At 41.4% G+C, this 10,524-nt stretch overlaps 1 long non-coding RNA gene across 1 annotated transcript; it reads left to right on the top strand.

Moving 5' to 3' along the window:
- The first annotated feature begins 453 nt into the window (after positions 1–453).
- LOC134299580 (uncharacterized) lies at positions 454–1,578 on the top strand. The gene is made up of 2 exons (XR_010006784.1): positions 454–981; positions 1,065–1,578. It is a non-coding gene; the product is annotated as an uncharacterized LOC134299580 (long non-coding RNA).
- The last annotated feature ends 8,946 nt before the right edge of the window (positions 1,579–10,524 follow it).

Below are 10,524 nucleotides of genomic sequence, written 5' to 3'. Positions count from 1 at the left end.
GAATACAAAGATTGCATTATCTGGGTCATATACTTGTGCAGGAGCAAGATTAGACTTCTTCTCTCCAAAATACATGTGTCAAATGTGGGCTGAATCCATTTTATGTGACCCACAAGGTTTTCAATGCCAGGGCAACATAATTACATCTATACAGTCTCAGAATTATGACTAGCCCTTTGAAGTCAACAATAAGGCTGCTGTGGCCTGGTGAAAATGAATGAGTTTGGCACCTCTAGAAAGGGTACTTTTTATTCCTCAAGAAATTATTCCACCAACCCCATGTAAACTGGTTAAACTTGTCTGACACAATATGATAATGTGGACCACTTGGGTAAGGAAGGAGAAATCGAACCCTCATTCTTACAGTTATCCACTCATGCTTTGAAAGCTGAAGGCATTTTGAAATATATGTGTTTTATTTACAAATAGACAGATGGGGAAAACTGTTATGGTTGAGCCTTATGGCTCCGATATTGGGAGACGTGGTCGTAAGACTCCTCGGGAGTCAGATACTCTCGAGGAGCGAGAAAGGAAGCGGCTGCGGGACTTATTTGCAGAACCATCTGACGAGGACTCCTTTGAGGGTTTTACTGAGAGAATGGAGGAAGAGATGGTTAGCTCAGAGGAGGATGACATGGAATGGACTCGTGTGAGGGAGGATTTGGGTGCCACTGGCAATGATAGTATGGAAGGCGATTGGGGACCTTCAGGATTAGACCCGTGGACAAGTTGGAGGGATGGAACGGGATCCACAGCTGGGGATGCTGTGGGGCGTAGTCAAAGGTGTTTCAGTTCTGATGAGGAAAGTGATGAGGAGACGCCCGGAATTAGGGGAACAGCTGATAGCGATGAGGAGCTGTAACTGGCATAAAATGGGGTTTGGAAGCAATGGCTAATTGCGTTGGGCAAGGTAATCTGGACGAACGCTTGGGCTCTGTGTGGGAAGTTCCTGAAGACGGGTGTGATTCGTTTGCTGACTACGTAAGTTACCAAGGACACTGGGCATAGACGGCGGGAGGAATTGTGTGGGCTTTTGTTGTGCAACCTGTGCTTAATCTTAATAGCTTGGACCTCCGTCGTCTTCTTGACGGACGCCATCTGTTTACTCTGGACTGACTGACTGACTGACTGACTGACTACGGCCTCGGACTCTCCTTCCTGTGATTATCGTTGGAACTGGTGAACTACAAACGTCTGTACCTGCCTTACGACCTTCGGACCGGATTGGAACTTCGCTGACCGCTTCTGCCCTTGTCTGCTGCGTTTGTATCTGGAAATTGCTTGCTGTGTGGAGGCGTAACCTCTTAGTTACTCAAACATAGCTTTTGGCAGCAGAGAAGTATCTGCTGCCAGTTATTTGCATTTCTTTGAACCTTTTGTTCACCAGCTTTTGTTTGTTTAAGTCCCAGGCTGAAGAAAGCTTTTTTGGTTTAACCCGGATTAAACTCCGGTTTAATCCGGTTTATCTTTTGAACGTTTTCCTTGTGTCTTTTTACTTTTAAGGCCAATGTTTGCCTAGCCCTTGTCTTTTACGGGCATTTTTGGTTCTGTTACTCCAATAAACTCTGTTATATCTTATCTTGTGGCGTTCTGTCCTTGACAAAAACAGTCATATAACTTAAAAACCTTGGAAGCTAAATTTATTGCCTCACTTAGATCTTTAGAGGGAAGGAATTCCAAAAAAAAGGAAAGCATCTTTAAAAGAAGTTACATTCTGTCTTTTTTCCTAACTTTTTTCTGCTGTACTTTCCAAAACTAATTCTAAGGTTTTCCTCTAAAACGTAGCCTGTCCCAGCTCTCCTGTGTGAAGGGTGGCACAAATTAGCTATATTATCCTTTTATTCCGTGCCTCCTGAGGTCATTTTCCTTTTATTTTCCTCAATAGAATAAGTGCCTGTCAATGCTGCTATATCTATAAAGTCACTAGTTTCCTTTGCTTTCTCTTATCTTTCTTTTGCCCAAACCCCCACCTTTCTGTTCCAGCATCTCTGTTTCTCACATTTGTCCAGCTTTTTCTCACTATACAATACATACATCAGTGACATAACGTTTTCATATCTGTAGGATGAGATTTTTTCCAGCCCAGCTCCAAACTCTCCTGTGTTTCAAATTGTGGTCGTAAGGAATTCATTACTTTGCCAGGATTGTCATCCAGTGGCATGTAGTTAAATACAATCCCTTTTCTTTTGTCTCGGGGTCTCAAATTCATATCGACTTAAAAGTGATGAGTTTTAGTCCAGTTTGGACTCTCCACTGCCATTGTATAAGGTCAAGTGCCAATTGCAACAGAAAAATAATTGGTAGATTTATGGAGCTCTCAAACTCTTATAATGATTCATTTACAAATTGTAGTCCACTAGAACAGGCAGACATTAACAGCTTGTCTCCGGGGGTATGATGACCATTCTAAAAGATGTCATGTTATCTTTCAGTGTTTTCACTGAATAGAGCTGAACAATATATGCTGATCACTGATTTGTTCCATTTAAAAATATTGCAATTTAACAAAATTGTCCTGCTGATTAATTCAAAGCAATCTATATTAGATACTAAATTAGATGAAGTAGCCAAAGCAATTAGAGTGATACAGGGTGTAATCCATCACTGATTAACGATTTATTCAGTTAGAAACTACCTATATCTCACAGCATGCGAGAGGGAACATGAAACTTCTATAATTTTTTTCCTGCATTTTTGAGTTGTCAGAAAAGCAGTGCCAACAAAAACACCGATGTGCCTGATAATTTCATTGCTGTTCACATTTTAATTGATACTCCCCAAAAAGGTGTGCATGTGTGTGTGTATACACACACACACACAAAATTTATGAAGTTTCCAGTTTTAATTCTGCTCCCCTGTTCTTAAATTGACAAATTTTTAATCACTGGCCACCTAAGGAACCTCTCAGTCAAGTAAAAACAACCTCTCATGGATAGAAGAGCAGACCTGCTCTGAGGATGCCATGACTTTAGGTAAGGGAAAGGTATTTTAAAGTTGTATTCCCTCTAGTATAGTAGGGACAGACCATACCAGGAAATAAAAATAAAAATCTGCTGCAATAGCAGCAAACCACTATATCTAGGAATAGAACAGTCAGTAGAGTTGACTGTCGTAATAAATGCACTTGTCAATTACCAGTTACATGGAAACTTTGGTTTCACAAACACTTCAAAACTTTTACCCAATCAGTTGGGAGAGAAACTCTTTCATTGCTCCTCTGTGACTATCTGTGCCATTCTACCATACTAAGTTAATTCATGATTTCCAAAATTGATTGAACATTTTAAATAATAATCTATAATGAATTAAAATAATTATGTGATGAAGTTTACATTTTATAATGAGTTCTATTTAGTGAACTGAGTTGTAACATACGACCTTGCCACATGGCCACCAGAGTTGCTCCACTTCGACAGGGGACTTGGGGAGACCAACGTCCCCTGCCTCGCATCGCCCGGCTCCAGCTGAGGATGATCCCATGGGGGAAGCATGGAGCATACAGTTTCCTCCCATGGATTCCAGTGGCAGTGTGGGTGACCTGGGCTAAGCCGGTTTTAGCCCCATGTGAAGAGGTCCTAATACAATAATGCATTATAATAAATCAGTCTTTTAAAAATATTTAATTCTTAGTGTATTGGAGGGTATAGAGGAGGGGGGATTTCAACAATATAGAATGGAAAGAATTTTTCAAATTTTCCAGAATTGTCAAGGCTTTTATTTCTGCTGCCACCAAAATATGTAGAGGATTCAAACTCACTATCTCTATCAAATGCTGCCACCAATGCTTTATTCAGGAGCCTTAGTAATTCTAAGTTGCCTAAAGACTCTAGATAGCCAAACCACAATACTTTTTAAATCTGTTGACCATAGTAATTAGTATAAAAGTTATTAGATTAAAATAGATTTGGCTACTTAGTACTTAATGCATTTGAGAAGAGGAAAAAAGGAGATCTTGGTGTTCTGCAGCTTGCCAATAAAGAAATTACTGAATCCCTGTAGTGAACACAATGTAGACAAAATAGATTTAGAGGGAAAAGTAAATAGTTTTATATTCAGGGACTTTTCTGTTGGGCATTATAAACTGTTTCTAAATGGCACATTGATATTAACTATTGAAATGCTCAGAAAGTAGTTATGTAACATGTATTTTTCAACAAAGCAAGATAACAGTTTTAAAATTTGCAGTCCTTGATGTTCATTTGATCAAAATGTGAAGACTGTATTCAGGGCCGGCCGGAGATATTTTTAAATGTTAAGCGGGGGTGCTAAAAAGCGCCCCCGCCACCGGCCCCGCCTCCCACGCCCTGGCCCCGCCCAGCGTGCCCTGGCCCCGCCTCCCACGCTGTGTGGGAGGCGGGGCCAGGGCGAATAGTGCGGGGGGCGGGGCCAGAGTTGGCCCCGCCCCCCGCCCAGCGTGCCCTGGCCGCGACCAGGAAGTAAGGCCATTTTGCCCTTAGTAACAAACTAAGGGCAAAAATGGCTTATCTGGCTGTGCGCATGCGCACAGCACAGATAGGCCATTTTTGCCCTTAGTTTGTTACTAAGGGCAAAATGGCCTAGGTGAGCTGTGCGCACGCGCACAGCACACCTAGGCCATTCGGGCCTTACTTCCTGGTCGCGGCCGGCGATCGCCCGGGCGATCGCTGGCCGCGACCAGGAAGTAAGGCCCGAATGGGCTATCTGCGCTGTGCCCGTGCGCACAGCGCAGATAGCCCATTCGGGCCTTACTTCCTGGTCGCGGCCGGCGATCGCCCGGGCGATCGCCGGCCGCGACCAGGAAGTAAGGCCCGAATGGCCTAGGTGTGCTGTGCGCGTGCGCACAGCACACCTAGGCCATTTTGCCCTTAGTAACAAACTAAGGGCAAAAATGGCTTAGCTGGCTGTGCGCATGCGCACAGCACAGATAGGCCATTTTTGCCCTTAGTTTGTTACTAAGGGCAAAATGGCCTAGGTCCTTGTCGCGGTTTGGCGTGGGCGCGGGGATTGAAGCCCCGCGGGCCCGCGCCAACACCGGAGGCGTCGGTGGCGCTACGGGTCGCTGTCGACGCCTCGACAGCGCCCCTAGCAGCCAGCGCCCGAGGCGGCCGCATCCGCGGCCGCCTAGTAACAACCGGCCCTGCCTGTATTTCTGCTCTGCCATTCAGAGATTATTTCCATGCTTTCAGGCTTACCATGTTTTAATTTGTTTAGGAAATTAAAGTTAATAAAACATCAGTTTGCTCATTGTCTGAGATAGCTATGATTCTCTCAGCTGGTAGCTAGTAAAGGCCTTTGCAAAGATATGTAAATTAAGGCTTTTCACTAAATTGCTTCTATTTACATTCTATTTTTGGTTTTATGTCCTCATCTAATGATGGTCGCCTTAGATGCCCTGTATATTATTAAACATCTTAATGGTTAGCCCTGTTCTCTTGTGGCAGAATGGAAACTAGTGAGTTTATCATGATCAATAACAGAAATCTGCATTGAGTTGTCCAGAGGAGGGAGGCTGAAATTATCAAAGGTCTGGAAACCATGTCCTACAAGGAGTGACTTAAAGAACTGGGTAGATTTAGCCTGCAGAAGAGAAGGTTGAGATAAAACAATATAGCCATATTCAAATATTTGAAAGGATGTCACGAGGAAGAGGAAGCAGACTTGTTTTCTGCTACCCTAGGACTTGAAGCAATTAGTTCAAATTACAAGAAAGGAGATTCCACTAAAACATTAGGTAGAACTTCCTGACCGTAAGAACTATTCAACAGTAGAACTCTGTGCCTCAAAGTCCGGTGGAGGCTCCTTCCCTGGAAGCTTTTAAACAGAGGCTGGATGGACATCTGCCGGGGGTACTTTGATTGTGCTTTCCCTGCATGTCCATGTGGTTTCTTCCAATGCTATGATTCTATTAACTCAGACAAAACCCAAACCATGGTCAAAAGTATTTAACACATTGCATAAAATACCTTTGGATATTGGAAGTTTTTGGATTTTGGAATAACTATTTGCATATATATAACTGCAATAACTGTATTTGCATACACACACACAGACACACACACAAATACAGTTATTTCAAAATCCAAAAATTTCCAACATCCAAAACTCTTCTGGTTTCAATTATTTCAGATAAGATCTATCTGTATAAGTCCTTACCTTGATCTGATTTACTTTTGTAACTACATTTTTAATTGGAAAGGGGCTCTGTGCTTTTAACAGTGGCACAACAACCAGAAATCAATTAGGCATTTTGTCAACTGCATCTCCATGCTGGGAAAAGCTTCATCTGTTCATGTTTGGAGATGTGCTATAAAATCACAGGGACTCTGCCCATAAAATGCAAATCCTTTTATGCACCTCCAAGTAATATTTATGTGTGCCATCACATAATATTACTTTAAAATACAGAAGCATTTCATTTTCATCTAGTGCATTTATTGCACAGTTATTTCTGTCAGATAAATTTGATAACCTGAATAAGAGTCCCAAGTTACACTCATTAAACAACCAGAATGTTTTAAGCACTGAAGAAAGCAGGAAAATAATGATATACATCATGTCCTTAAAACAACAGTGCCTATAAAACAAAAGAAAAAAGGGGCTTAGCAAAAATAAAACTACATATAGATCTGATGTAACGTTGAAAGTGCTATTATGAGTATGTCAGGTAGTTATTGGTCAGTGAGACAGTGAATCAATTCTGAGTTTTTTATCTGAAGGTTTTGTAAAAAAATCACTCCAAATAATAAATCTATTTTGGGGACATAATTCAATCCCTTGGATGGCTACTTTGAAGTTTAAAACAAAGTCCAGAACAGAACCAGAGCCCTAGTGGCAACATGTTATTTGGCTTTATTATGCAATGTCATAATGACGCCACATCTTGGCTCATTCTTCAGTATTGGGTTTGGGTATGCCTTAATAAACAGAGTTCCTGAAAGGTTTCAGGAGGCAGAAGAAAGTAAGTTTGCAGAGTCCGTTGTAAAGACTGCACAACAAATTCATGTAAATGTGTAAAATAGAAGTTGAGAAAACCTTTACTGTTGCAAGTTTTTTCAGGCCCCCAACACTGAGATAAGGTGATACTATTTGGGCCAAGACAGACAGTTTAAGAAGCATTGGCCTAAGGGTGCAGGGCTTCTGAGAAGTCACTGACTTGCGTGAGAGCAGAGCTAGCAACCACTAGCCACCTTAGATCTTGTTCAAAGAGAAATGCAGGGAATGAATGAAAATACAGATGATAATGGAACTCAATAAACAAGAGAAAAAAATGGGGTTTTTTTGTGGAGGTTTCAAGGGGAAAGCCAGGACAAACATGGGTGGTATCCTGTAAAATGTGTGCCCTGTTTGCTTTCTTGCCTAGTCATCCGTGGGACTATACCTGCACCATTTTTGAGTCAGTTGCACTGTTGGAAAAGAAGGTGCAGGAGTTGATGTACGTGACTCAATACTTCAACTAGATAGAAAGGTTAAAGCTTTTTTTTCCAAAATAGTGAAGCAGAGTCCTAGAAGGGCAAAAAATAGGTGATATCTCTAGAGACATTTTTCTCTAACTTATGTGACCAACTTTCTGTGTAGACATTTTTTTTATTTTTATGGGGAGAAAAAAAATACCAAAACATTGGGCTCACCTTTACATGGAATTAATAAATTGCAGTCTTGAGTAGCAATGGCATTCCTAATGATACAATTTATTATGATACTGGAAAGAGATCTTTTCTTTTCTTCTTCTTCTTCTTCTTCTTCTTTTTAGAATATCTGATGGCACTGAGTTTAGTTTGCCTAAATCACAGTTTAATGAGCAATGAAAAGGGACTCCATTATGTGCTTACGTGTTTCTTAATTGTTTCAGCTGGATGGATTAGTAAACCGATTTGAATGAGCTGCAGAGGGACTCAAAAGAAAATTAGAGTCTCGTTTGCTTTCACAGGGGAATTAGTGTACAAATGGGTCACACAGAATGAAACTTTCTGGTTTAACTTTACCCTCTTGAACCACTAAGTCCTTTCATCAATCAGACACTGAGATGCCATTCCTTTGATAGCAAATGCAGAACTGGTCCAGCAATGAGGCAAATTAAGTGGTCGCTTCGGGCGCAAAACATACGGGGGCGCAGTCAAGACTGCTTTTTCTGTTGATTTCTTGTAAAACATGATGTTTTGGTGCTTAATTTGTAAAATCTTAATGTAATTTGATGTTTAATAGGCTTTTCCTTAATCCCTCCATATTATCCAACATTTTCGCTTATCCAACGCTTTTATTTTTCAGTGATTGGTTTGGGAGGGAGGCGCCAAAATTCTGTTCACCTACAATTGAAAAATACCTAGGGCCGGCTCTGAGCAAATGCATTGGAGTAAATGAGGAACTGAAAACATGGGCATCATTTTCTAGCCTGACACTATGAATTATGTTACTAGAATATGAAGTAAGATGATAGCCATGTATAAATATGCGAGGGGAAGTCATAAGGAGGAAGGAGCAAGCTTGTTTTCTGTTGCCCTGGAGACTAGGACGCGGAACAATGGCTTCAAACTAGAGGAAAGGAGATTCCACCTGAACATTAGGAAGAACTTCCTAACTCTGAGAGCTGTTCAGCAGTGGAACTCTCTGCCCCAGAGTATGGTGGTGGCTTCTTAGGAGACTTTTAAGCAGAAGCTGGATGATCATATATCAGGAAGTGCTTTGAATGCAATTTCCTTGCTTCTTGGAAGGGGGTTGGACTGGATGGCCCATGAAGTCTCTTCCAACTCTACTATTCTATGATTCTATGTAAAATAGTTGATAATCTACCCCTATTTTTGCTATTTGTTAAATTTAGGATAGAAGGGAATTACCTCATCATTCAACATTTACTCCCTTTTGTCCTCAAAGCCAGGAAAAATGCCATATATATCAATCAGATAAGAATACTATAACACATAAACACCCATGTGTTTGAATCAGCAGTCATCTCTTACACTGATAGATTAATCACTGTTAACTTTTGAGAGTTGTTGTTTTGAATGTTATTGTGAATGTTGCTTTGATGTGTGGCGGGGATGCAGAGGTAGTGAGGAGACAAGGATAATCAGAGTTTACTAGATAGAAAAAGGAAGGCTAGATTCTGAACTGTGAGTTTAGTTAGGGGGATGGTGGAACATAGAGGAATGGGTTGTGGGCTGTCAAATAGGCTTATGCAAGAATTCGGTTTGGTGAGTTCCCTTCAGCCAAACCAGCTTGTTCAGCTTGTTCGGCTGGCCATAATAGAAAGGATCTGGCCACCATTTTTTTTCCAGCTGAAATGGGCAATGCAGCAGCCGGTCACAGCTCCTCCTCTCCTATTTGGCATCACAAGGTGCATGAAGAGGCTGCTGCGTGCTCGCACAGGGTTTCCCTATGAGCCCTGCCTGTTGGGCCAATCAGAATAGAAGAATGCTGTGACGTGTCACTCTCAGTTTTATTTTTTGATTTGGCTTGGCTTGGCTTGGCCTCTCTCTAGGATTAAATCTTTTAGATTTTCTTTTATTTTCCTGTATTTTCTTGATTGTTTTTATTTAGTGAGACTGTGAGTTGTGTAAATGCAAGATGGGTGGGTGGGGTGCACACATGTGTTTGGAAACTTGGAAGAAAGAAAGAGCATCTCTTTGCTCTTGGTGTGCTTTTCTTTAAAAATATTTGGATGGCTCCGAGAGCTTTGAGTCACCCTTTAGCTTCTTTTTCTCCTCCCCTCCTGATGATGATGATGATGATGATGATGATGATGGCAGCTCCAAGTGCGGAGCTGAAAAATTGTCCCTTTGAGACCCTCTATGGCGAGCCTTTTTGGCCTCAAGGTAAAGTTAAAATGGTCAGCAAAAATGGGAAGAGGAGAAAAAATGCCAGCAGTGGACAGGTCAGATATTATGCTGGTGGAAAGAAAGATGAAGACAGGGATGCCAAGGCATAATCTGAACCACACGCAGTCCCCACGACTGCCTTTTTCCAGTGGTGAGCTCGAAACCAAAGCCAAAAATGCACTCAAGTAGTTGCCAAGCTGAACATGAGCATCAGAGTTGGTGATAGTCATTGAATTCAATAGGTAGAGTCAATCAGGAGGAGCAGATTATTCTTACTGCTCATTTGCAAATTGTGATGGAGAAAATTGATGCTGCTGTACTCGATGGAGATTGTCAAATGTGGCATCTTTATAGGCCTTTCCTCCTCGTCCATTCTAGTTCTCCAGACTTTTCCCTCATAGTTATCTTAGTTAGCATGGTTATATTGGGCCCTTTCTACAATGTCATATAATCCATATTATCAAAGTAAATAATCCAAATTGTCTGCTTTGAACTTGATTATATGAGTCTACACTGCCAGATAACCCATTTCAAAACAGATAATCTGGATTTTATATGGCAGTGTAGAAGGGGTCTAGGCTGGTTATAGATAATGAAAAACTTCATAGGAGGTGCCTGTTATAAAAGTTTTAGTGATTCACTAAACAGACAAAATGCTGAAAGCAACTTATCTTCCACACTGAGGGAAGAGCCATTATTCTTTCTGGAAACATGGCCCTGCTGTGCATTTGTT

This window comes from Anolis carolinensis, chromosome 5 (genome assembly GCF_035594765.1).
Source record: "Anolis carolinensis isolate JA03-04 chromosome 5, rAnoCar3.1.pri, whole genome shotgun sequence".
Taxonomy (NCBI): domain Eukaryota; kingdom Metazoa; phylum Chordata; class Lepidosauria; order Squamata; family Dactyloidae; genus Anolis; species Anolis carolinensis.
This window is presented reverse-complemented; position numbering and strand designations above follow the sequence as displayed.